Source organism: Nerophis ophidion, linkage group LG04 (assembly GCF_033978795.1).
Source record: "Nerophis ophidion isolate RoL-2023_Sa linkage group LG04, RoL_Noph_v1.0, whole genome shotgun sequence".
NCBI classification, from domain to species: domain Eukaryota; kingdom Metazoa; phylum Chordata; class Actinopteri; order Syngnathiformes; family Syngnathidae; genus Nerophis; species Nerophis ophidion.
The window spans coordinates 50,360,870-50,373,168 of NC_084614.1; positions in this window are offsets into that span (position 1 = coordinate 50,360,870).

A 12,299-nucleotide genomic window follows, 5' to 3' on the forward strand; every position below is an offset into this window, starting at 1 on the left:
TGACTGCAAGACATACTTAATCAACAGTCAACAGCCTTACAGATCACACTGACGGTGGCCGTACAAAAAACTTTAACAATGTTACAACCAACGCACGGAGGGGGGCGGTGATGTTTTGGGGCGCGGGTTGGGTGGTAGCGGGGATGTAGCCCGGAAGAGATAGCGCTGCATGGTTTTGTGGGTATTTGTTATGTTGTGTTTATGTTTTTTTACAGTGAAGATGTTTTCCTGAAATGTGTTTATCATTCTTGTTCAATGCGGGTTCACAGTGTGGTGCATATTTGTAACAGTGTTAAAGTTGTTTGTGCAGACACCGTCAGTGTGACCTGTGTGGCTGTTGACCAAGTATATCTTGCAGTCACTATCATATGCACAACAATACCGTGCACATCACATGCCTCAATTGGCACGCTGATGATTTGGTGAATGAACGTATGAAAAATCATTACCCTGAGATAATGCGAAAAAAGCAATAAAATTGTATTTAAACATAACTTCTAAACAACACATGCAAAATGGCTAATAATGCCTAGAGATATGTATTTGTGTTAGTTGTACTCAAAAAAATAATCTTTTGTAAGGTTTGCAAGGACACAAAATATTTTTTTTATTCAATATAACAGTGTAATTGTCATACTAAATATGAAAGGTTTATAATCATAACTCCAAAACCAAACATGAAATTTGTCTAAAAAATCCTGTAACATTGAATTTATGTGCGTTTTAGCAGAATCAGGTATTTTGGAAAGAATCACAAATACAAAAATTAGGTTTTACTGGCCTCATATTGGTCACACTCAAAATGACAGATTTTGAAACATAACTCCAAAAATACACATGCAAAATGTCTAATAATGCCCGAAGAAATGCATCTTTGAGAGTTTTCCTGAAAAAAAACATTTGGTAAGGTTTGCAAAAACAAAATTTGATTTGTTACTCAATTTGACAGTAATGTACTAGGAATCCTGAGATAATGCGAAAAAAGCTGTGAAAATGTATTCCAACATAATTCTAAATCCAAACGTGCAAAATGTCTAAAAATGCCTGTGATATTGAATACTTGGGAGTTTTACTATATAAAGATGTTTTTCTAAGGTTTGCAAATACAAAAATGAGGTTTTACTCAATATGACTGTATACTGTAACACTCAATATGACAGTTATTTAAACATAACTCCTACACCACACATGAAAAATGGCTAATAATGACTGAAATAATGCATCTTTGGGAGTTTACTCGAAACATACACTTTTTTAAATCTTGCAAATGCAAAAAGTAGTTTTTTACTCAATATGACTATAATGTTCTTGGAATCCTGAGATAATTTGAAAAAAGGTACAAAATTGTATCAAACATAACTTCTAAACAACACATGCAAAATGGCTAATAATGCCTAGAGATATGTATTTTTGTTAGTTGTACTAGAAAAATGATCTTTTGTAAGGTTTGCAAAGACACAAGTTAGTTTTTTTTATTCAATATAACAGTGTAACTGTCATACTAAATATGAAAGGTTTATAATCATAACTCCAAAACCAAACATGAAATTTGTCTTAAAAAGCCTTTAATATTGAATTTATGTAAGTTTTACCAGAATCAGGTATTTTGGAAAGAATCACAAATACAAATATTAGATTTTACTGGCCTCATATTGGTCACACTCAAAAGAACAGTTTTTGAAACATAACTCCAAAAATACACATGCAAAATGTCTAATAATGCCCGAAGAAATGCATCTTTGAGAGTTTTCCTGAAAAAAAAAAAACATTTGGTAAGGTTTGCAAAAACAAAATTTGATTTGTTACTCAATTTTACAGTAATGTACTTAGAATCCTGAGAAAATGCGAAAAAGCAAGGAAAATGTATTCCAACATAATTCTAAATCAAAACGTGCAAAATGTCTAAAAATGCCTGTGATATTGAATACTTGTGAGTTTTGCTGGATACAGATGTTTTTTTTATGGTTTGCAAATACAAAAATGAGGTTTTACTCAATATGACTGTATTCTGTAACACTCAATATGACAGTTTTTTAAACATAACTCCTACACCACACATGAAAAATAGCTAATAATGCCTGAAATAATGCATCTTTGGGAGTTTTACTCGAAACATATGCTTTTTTAAATCTTGCAAATGCAAAAAGTAGTGTTTTACTCAATATGACTATAATGTTCTTAGAATCCTGAGATAATTTGAAAAAAGAAATAAAATTGTATTCAAACATAACTTCTAAACAACACATGCAAAATGGCTAATAATGCCTAGAGATATGTTTTTTGGTTAGTTTTCCTAGAAAAATGATCTTTTGTAAGGTTTGCAAAGACACAAGTTAGTTTTTTTATTCAATATAACAGTGTAACTGTCATACTAAATATGAAAGGTTTATAATCATAACTCCAAAACCGAACATGAAATTTGTTTAAAAAAGCCTGTAATATTGAATTTATGTGAATTTCTAGCAGAATCAGGTATTTTGGAAAGGTTCACAAATACAAAAATTAGGTTTTACTGGCCTCATATTGGTCACACTCAAAATGACAGTTTTTGAAACATAACTCCAAAAATAGACATGCAAAATGTCTAATAATGCCTGAAGAAATGCATCTTTGAGAGTTTTCCTGAAAAAAAAAAACATTTGGTGACGTTTGCAAAAAACTTTTTTTTATTTTTTACTCAATTTGACGGCAATGTACATAGGATCCTGAGATAATGCAAAAAAAGCAATGAAAATGTATTCCAACATAATTCCTAATCCAAACATGCAAAATGTCTAATAATGCCTGAAGAAATGCATCTTCGAGAGTTTTCCTGAAAAAAAAAACATTTGGTAAGGTTTGCAAAAACAAAATTTGATTTGTTACTAAATTTGACAGTAATGTACTTAGAATCCTGAGATAATGCGAAAAAAGCAATAAAAATGTATTCCAACATAACTTCTATTAAACACATGCAAAATGGCTAATAATGCCTAGAGATATGTTTTTTTGTTAGTTGTACTAGAACAATTATCTTTTGTAAGGTTTGCAAAGACACAAGTTATTTTTTTTATTCAATATAACAGTGTAACTGTCATACTAAATATGAAAGGTTTATAATCATAACTCCAAAACCAAATATGAAATTTGTCTTAAAAAGCCTTTAATATTGATATTATGTAAGTTTTAGCAGAATCAGGTATTTTGGAAAGAATCACAAATACAAATATTAGATTTTACTGGCCTCATATTGGTCACACTCAAAATGACAGTTTTTGAAACATAACTCCAAAAATACACATGCAAAATGTCTAATAATGCCTGAAGAAATGCATCTTCGAGAGTTTTCCTGAAAAAAAAAAACATTTGGTAAGGTTAACAAAAACCAAATTTGATTTGTTACTCAATTTGACAGTAATGTACTTAGAATCCTGAGATAATGCGAAAAAAGCAATAAAAATGTATTCCAACATAATTCCTAATCCAAACGTGCAAAAAGTCTAAAAATGCCTGTGATATTGAATACATGTGAGTTTTACTATATACAGTTGTTTTTCTATGGTTTGCAAATACAAAAATGAGGTTTTACTCAATATGACTGTATACTGTAACACTCAATATGACAGTTTTTTAAACATAACTCCTACACCACACATGAAAAATGGCTAATAATGCCTGAAATAATGCATCTTTGGGAGTTTTACTCGAAACATATGCTTTTTTAAATCTTGCAAATGCCAAAAGTAGTTTTTTACTCAATATGACTATAATAGTCTGAGAATCCTGAGATAATGCGAAAAAAGCAATACAAATTTATTCAAACATAACTTCTAAACAACACTTGCAAAATGGCTAATAATAGCCAGAGATATGTTTTTTTGTTAGTTGTACTAGAAAAATGATCTTTTGTAAGGTTTGCAATGACACAAGTTAGTTTTTTATTCAATATAACAGTGTAACTGTCATACTAAATATGAAAGTTTTATAATCATAACTCCAAAACCAAATTTGATTAAAAAAAACTAACTTGTGTCTTTGTTAACCTTACAAAAGATACTTTCTCTAGTACAACTAACGAAAATTTATATCTCTAGTCATTATTAGCCATGTTGCATGTGTTGTTTGGAAGTTATGTTTGAATACAATTTTATTGCTTTTTTTCGCATTATCTCAGAATTCAAAGAACATTATAGTCATATTGAGTAGAACAACAATTTTTGGCATTGCAAAGATTTAAAAAAGCAATCGTTTCGAGTAAAACTCTCAAAGATGCATTATTTCAGACATTATTAGCCATTTTTCATGTGTGGTGTAGGAGTTATGTTTAAGTAACTGTCATATTGAGTGTTACAGTATACAGTCATATTGAATAAAACCTAATTTTTGTATTTGCAAACCATAGAAAAGCAACTGTATCTAGTAAAACTCACATGGATTCAATATCACAGGCATTTTTAGACAATTTGCACGTTTGGATTAGGAATTATGTTGGAATACATTTTTATTGCTCTTTTTGCATTATCTCAGGATTTTAAGTACATTACTGTCAAATTGGGTAAAACATGTATTTTTGTTTTTGCAAACCTTACAAAATGTTTTTTTCCAGTAAAACTCACAAATATACATTTCTTCAGGCATTTTTTTGTAGATGTGCATGTGTATTTTTGGAGATATGGTTCAAAAAACGTCTTATTGAGTGTGACCAATGTGAGGCCAGTAAAACCAAATTTTTGTATTTGAAAACCTTTCCAAAATACCTAATTCAGGTAAAACTCACATAAAGTCAATATTACAGGCTTTTTTAGACAGATTTCATGTTTGGTTTTGGAGTTATGTTTATGAGCCTTTCATATTTAGTATGACAGTAATACTGTTATATCGAATAAAAAAAACACACTTGTATCTTTGAAAACACTGTAAAAATAAATTCTGTAAAAAAACGGTCATTTACTGGCAGCTACGGCTGCCAAACAAAAACCATAAAATTAAACTAAAACATTGTAAACCAAATAATGATCAAAAACATTATATTTACAGAAATTTTCATGAAATGTTTTGGGGAGAAATATCGTTATTTTACAGATTTTTACAATATTATTAAGATCAACCACCTTTAATAAAGTGACGATGCAAACAGTTCTGCAGAAAAATACCTTTATTCTAAAGAGTTTTTCCAAATTATTACGATCAATCACCTTTAGTGAAGTGAAAATGCTGGCGGTTCCACAGAAAAATACCATTTTTTAACAGATTTTTTCTGAATTGTTAGGATCAGGGGTGTCTCATTCACTTTACCGGTGGGCCACTGGATGCAGGAAATTGATACAAAGTTGGTTAACCTTGCATGAATCACTATCCCAACCTAGCAACGTACTTACCAATCCCACCATTTCACCCCGAGAATTTAACTACCCTCATATAGGATTGACTCAAAGCTTGGCCGGGCGAATACGACAAGTAGTACCGCGGTGGGCTTTTTGGTACACTCATTCACCAAATCATAAGCGTGCCAATTGAGGCATGTGATGTGCACGGTATTGTTGTGCATATGATAGTGACTGCAAGATATACTTGGTCAACAGCCACACAGGTCACACTGACGGTGGCTGCACAAACAACTTTAACACTGTTAAAAATATGCACCACACTGTGAACCCACAATGAACAAGAATGATAAACCCATTTCAGGAAAACATCCTCACTGTAATAAAACATAAACACAACATAACAAATACCCACAAAACCATGCAGCGCTATCTCTTCCGGGCTACATCCCCGCTACCACCCAACACCACGCCCCAAAACATCACCGCCCCCCTCCGTGCGTTGGTTGAGGTGGGCGGGTTTAGGTGGTGGGGGTGTGTATTGTAACACATGGAATTCTGGGTATTGTTTCTGTTGTGTTAATGTTGTGTTACGGTGAAGATGTTCTCCTGAAATGTGTTTGTCATTCTTGTTTGATGTGGGTCTAGAGTGTGGCGCATATTTGTAACATTGTTAAAGTCGTTTGTACGGCCACTGTCAGTGTGATCTGTAAGGCTGTTGACTGTTGATTAAGTATGTCTTGCAGTCATTCATGTATGTCATATTACAGCGAAAAAAATGTAATAGTTAGTTTGAGCATAAACCTTTTATAAGAGGCTACATATATTTTTCGCCTTGAATGTGAAAATACACATAAATATTAAAAAAATTTGATTTACCTTAAAATTACATATAACATTTTTAGATTGTTAGTATGGACAAATACTTTTAAATAACAAGCTACATATTTAATTAAAGTTAATTACTGTAATTTTACATGAAATACAAAGTAATTTGAGAAAACAGAAAATAATATGTATAATTGATTTGGTATTTTTCTGTAAAAAAATAGAAATATACATAGTTCGTCATTACTGGTATATTATTCAAAATAACAGGCGGTTTGTTTATTTACAGATAATGTCTTGATTTCTACAGTTTTATAACCTATCTAAAAAAATTGAAAAATTACAGTAGAAATTTAGAGTAAACTAAACCATAAAAATTAGATTTTTTTTTTTTTTTACAGTGAACCCTACAAAAGATAATTTTTCTACTACAACTAACAAAGATACACATCTCTAGGCATTATTAGCCCTTTTGCATGTGTTGTTTAAAAGTTGTGTTTGAAAACTTTTTTATTGCTTTTTTCGCATTATCTCAGGATTTCAAGAACATTATTGTCATATTGAGTAAAACAACAATTTTTTGCACTGCAAAGATTTAATAAAGCAATCGTTTTGAGGAAAACTCCCAAAGATGTATTATTTCAGGCATTATTAGCCATGTGTGGTGTAGGAGTTATGTTTAAATAACTGTCATATTGAGTGATACAGTATACAGTCATATTGAGTAAAACCTAATTTTTGTATTTGCAAACCATAGAAAATCAACTATATCTAGTAAAACTCACATGGATTCAATATCACAGGCATGTTTAGACATTTTGCACGTTTGGATGAGGAATAATGTTGGAATACATTTTTATTGCTCTTTTTGCATCATCTCAGGATTTTAAGTACATTACTGTCAAATTGGGTAAAACATTTTTTTTTCTTTTTGCAAACCTTACAAAATGTTTTTTTTATCCAGTAAAACTCACAAAGATACATTTCTTCAGGCATTTTTTTGTAATTTTGCATGTGTATTTTTGGAGATATGGTTCAAAAACCGTCTTATTGAGTGTGACCAATGTGAGGCCAGTAAAACCAAATTTTTGTATTTGTGAACCTTTCCAAAATACCTAATTCAGGTAAAACTCACATAAAGTCAATATTACAGGCTTTTTTAGACAGATTTCATGTTTGGCTTTGGAGTTATGTTTAGTAACCTTTCATATTTAGTATGACAGTTTTACTGTTATATTGAATAAAAAAACTAACTTTTATCCCTGCAAACACTGTAAAAATAAATTTTGTAAAAAAACGGTCATTTACTGGCAGCTACGGCTGCCAAACAAAAACCATAAAACTAAAGTAAAACATTGTAAACCAAATAATGATCAAAAATATTACATTTACAGACATTTTCATGAAACGTTTTGGGGTGAAATATCGTAATTTTACAGATTTTTACTAAATTATTAAGATCAACCACCTTTAATAAAGTGACGATGCAAACAGTTCTGCAGAAAAATACCTTTATTCTAAAGAGTTTTTCCAGATTATTACGATCAACCACTTTTAGTGAAGTGACAATGCTGGCGGTTCCACAGAAAAATACCATTGTTTTACAGATTTTTTCTGAATTGTTGGGATCAGGGGTGTCTCAATGACTTTAGCGGGGGTCCACTGGATGCAGGAAATTGATGCAAAGTGGATTCACCTTGCATGAATGGCTACCCCTATATACTTACCGATCCTACCATTTCACTGTGAGAATTTTACTGACCCTCATGTAGGATTGACCCAAAGTCTGGCCGGTTGACTTTTTATACACTCCTTCACCAAATCATCAGCATGTCTACTGATGAGTGTGATGTGCATGGTATTGTCATGCACGTGATAGTGACTGCAAAACATACTTGGTCAACAGCCACACAGGTCACACTGCTGGTGGCTGTACAAACAACTTTAACACTGTTACAAAATATGCACCACACTGTGAATCCACATCGAACAAGAATGATAAAGACATTTCAGGAAAACATCCTCACTGTAACAAAACATAAACACAACATAACATAACAAATACCCACAAGCCCATGCAGCGCTGACTCTTCCGGGCTACACCCCTGCTACCACCCAACCCCGCGCCCCAAAACATCACCGCCCCCCTCCATGCGTTGGTTGAGCTGGGCGGGGTTAGGTGGTGGGGGTGTATATTGTAACACATGGAATTCTGGGTTTTGTTTCTGTTGTGTTAATGTTGTGTTACGGTGAAGATGTTTTCCTGAAATGTGTTTGTCATTCTTGTTTGATGTGGCTCCACAATGTGGCGCATATTTGTAACATTGTTAAAGTTGTTTGTACGGCCACCGTCAGTGTGATTTGTAAGGCTGTTGACTGTTGATTAAGTATGTATTGCAGTCACTCATGTATGTCATATTACAGGGAAAGAAATGTAAATGTTAGTTAGAGCATAAACCTTTTATAAGAGGCTACATATATTTTTCGCCTTGAATGTGAAAATAAACATAAATATTAAAAAAATAATAATTTACCTTAAAATTACATTAACATTACAAAACATTTCTTTTTGTTTTTGCAAACCTTACAAAATGTTTTTTTTTCCAGTAAAACTCACAAAGATACATTTCTTCAGGCATTTTTTTGTAATTTTGCATGTGTATTTTTGGAGATATGGTTCAAAAACTGTCTTATTCAGTGTGACCAATGTGTGGCCAGTAAAACCAAATTGTTGTATTTGTGAACCTTTCCAAAATACTTAATTCAGGTAAAACTCACATAAAGTCAATATTACAGGCTTTTTTAGACAGATTTCATGTTTGGTTTTGGAGTTATGTTAATGAACCTTTCATATTTAGTATGACAGTTATACTGTTATATTAAATAAAAAAAAATTGTATCTTTGCAAACACTGTAAAAATAAATTCTGTAAAAAAACGGTCATTTACTGGCAGCTACGGCTGCCAAACAAAAACCATAAAATTAAACTAAAACATTGTAAACCAAATAATGATCAAAAACATTATATTTACAGAAATTTTCATGAAATGTTTTGGGGAGAAATATCGTTATTTTACAGATTTTTACAATATTATTAAGATCAACCACCTTTAATAAAGTGACGATGCAAACAGTTCTGCAGAAAAATACCTTTATTCTAAAGAGTTTTTCCAAATTATTACGATCAATCACCTTTAGTGAAGTGAAAATGCTGGCGGTTCCACAGAAAAATACCATTTTTTAACAGATTTTTTCTGAATTGTTAGGATCAGGGGTGTCTCATTCACTTTACCGGTGGGCCACTGGATGCAGGAAATTGATACAAAGTTGGTTAACCTTGCATGAATCACTATCCCAACCTAGCAACGTACTTACCAATCCCACCATTTCACCCCGAGAATTTAACTACCCTCATATAGGATTGACTCAAAGCTTGGCCGGGCGAATACGACAAGTAGTACCGCGGTGGGCTTTTTGGTACACTCATTCACCAAATCATAAGCGTGCCAATTGAGGCATGTGATGTGCACGGTATTGTTGCGCATATGATAGTGACTGCAAGATATACTTGGTCAACAGCCACACAGGTCACACTGACGGTGGCTGCACAAACAACTTTAACACTGTTAAAAATATGCACCACACTGTGAACCCACAATGAACAAGAATGATAAACCCATTTCAGGAAAACATCCTCACTGTAATAAAACATAAACACAACATAACAAATACCCACAAAACCATGCAGCGCTATCTCTTCCGGGCTACATCCCCGCTACCACCCAACACCGCGCCCCAAAACATCACCGCCCCCCTCCGTGCGTTGGTTGAGGTGGGCGGGTTTAGGTGGTGGGGGTGTGTATTGTAACACATGGAATTCTGGGTATTGTTTCTGTTGTGTTAATGTTGTGTTACGGTGAAGATGTTCTCCTGAAATGTGTTTGTCATTCTTGTTTGATGTGGGTCTAGAGTGTGGCGCATATTTGTAACATTGTTAAAGTCGTTTGTACGGCCACTGTCTGTGTGATCTGTAAGGCTGTTGACTGTTGATTAAGTATGTCTTGCAGTCATTCATGTATGTCATATTACAGCGAAAAAAATGTAATAGTTAGTTTGAGCATAAACCTTTTATAAGAGGCTACATATATTTTTCGCCTTGAATGTGAAAATACACATAAATATTAAAAAAATTTGATTTACCTTAAAATTACATATAACATTTTTAGATTGTTAGTATGGACAAATACTTTTAAATAACAAGCTACATATTTAATTAAAGTTAATTACTGTAATTTTACATGAAATACAAAGTAATTTGAGAAAACAGAAAATAATATGTATAATTGATTTGGTATTTTTCTGTAAAAAAATAGAAATATACATAGTTCGTCATTACTGGTATATTATTCAAAATAACAGGCGGTTTGTTTATTTACAGATAATGTCTTGATTTCTACAGTTTTATAACCTATCTAAAAAAATTGAAAAATTACAGTAGAAATTTAGAGTAAACTAAACCATAAAAATTTGATTTTTTTTTTTTTTTACAGTGAACCCTACAAAAGATAATTTTTCTACTACAACTAACAAAGATACACATCTCTAGGCATTATTAGCCCTTTTGCATGTGTTGTTTAAAAGTTGTGTTTGAAAACTTTTTTATTGCTTTTTTCGCATTATCTCAGGATTTCAAGAACATTATTGTCATATTGAGTAAAACAACAATTTTTTGCACTGCAAAGATTTAATAAAGCAATCGTTTTGAGGAAAACTCCCAAAGATGTATTATTTCAGGCATTATTAGCCATGTGTGGTGTAGGAGTTATGTTTAAATAACTGTCATATTGAGTGATACAGTATACAGTCATATTGAGTAAAACCTAATTTTTGTATTTGCAAACCATAGAAAATCAACTATATCTAGTAAAACTCACATGGATTCAATATCACAGGCATGTTTAGACATTTTGCACGTTTGGATGAGGAATAATGTTGGAATACATTTTTATTGCTCTTTTTGCATCATCTCAGGATTTTAAGTACATTACTGTCAAATTGGGTAAAACATTTTGTTTTGTTTTTGCAAACCTTACAAAATGTTTTTTTTATCCAGTAAAACTCACAAAGATACATTTCTTCAGGCATTTTTTTGTAATTTTGCATGTGTATTTTTGGAGATATGGTTCAAAAACCGTCTTATTGAGTGTGACCAATGTGAGGCCAGTAAAACCAAATTTTTGTATTTGTGAACCTTTCCAAAATACCTAATTCAGGTAAAACTCACATAAAGTCAATATTACAGGCTTTTTTAGACAGATTTCATGTTTGGCTTTGGAGTTATGTTTATTAACCTTTCATATTTAGTATGACAGTTTTACTGTTATATTGAATAAAAAAACTAACTTTTATCCCTGCAAACACTGTAAAAATAAATTTTGTAAAAAAACGGTCATTTACTGGCAGCTACGGCTGCCAAACAAAAACCATAAAACTAAAGTAAAACATTGTAAACCAAATAATGATCAAAAATATTACATTTACAGACATTTTCATGAAACGTTTTGGGGTGAAATATCGTAATTTTACAGATTTTTACTAAATTATTAAGATCAACCACCTTTAATAAAGTGACGATGCAAACAGTTCTGCAGAAAAATACCTTTATTCTAAAGTTTTTCCAGATTATTACGATCAACCACTTTTAGTGAAGTGACAATGCTGGCGGTTCCACAGAAAAATACCATTGTTTTACAGATTTTTTCTGAATTGTTGGGATCAGAGGTGTCTCAATGACTTTAGCGGGGGTCCACTGGATGCAGGAAATTGATGCAAAGTGGATTCACCTTGCATGAATGGCTACCCCTATATACTTACCGATCCTACCATTTCACTGTGAGAATTTTACTGACCCTCATGTAGGATTGACCCAAAGTCTGGCCGGTTGACTTTTTATACACTCCTTCACCAAATCATCAGCATGTCTACTGATGAGTGTGATGTGCATGGTATTGTCATGCACGTGATAGTGACTGCAAAACATACTTGGTCAACAGCCACACAGGTCACACTGCTGGTGGCTGTACAAACAACTTTAACACTGTTACAAAATATGCACCACACTGTGAATCCACATCGAACAAGAATGATAAAGACATTTCAGGAAAACAT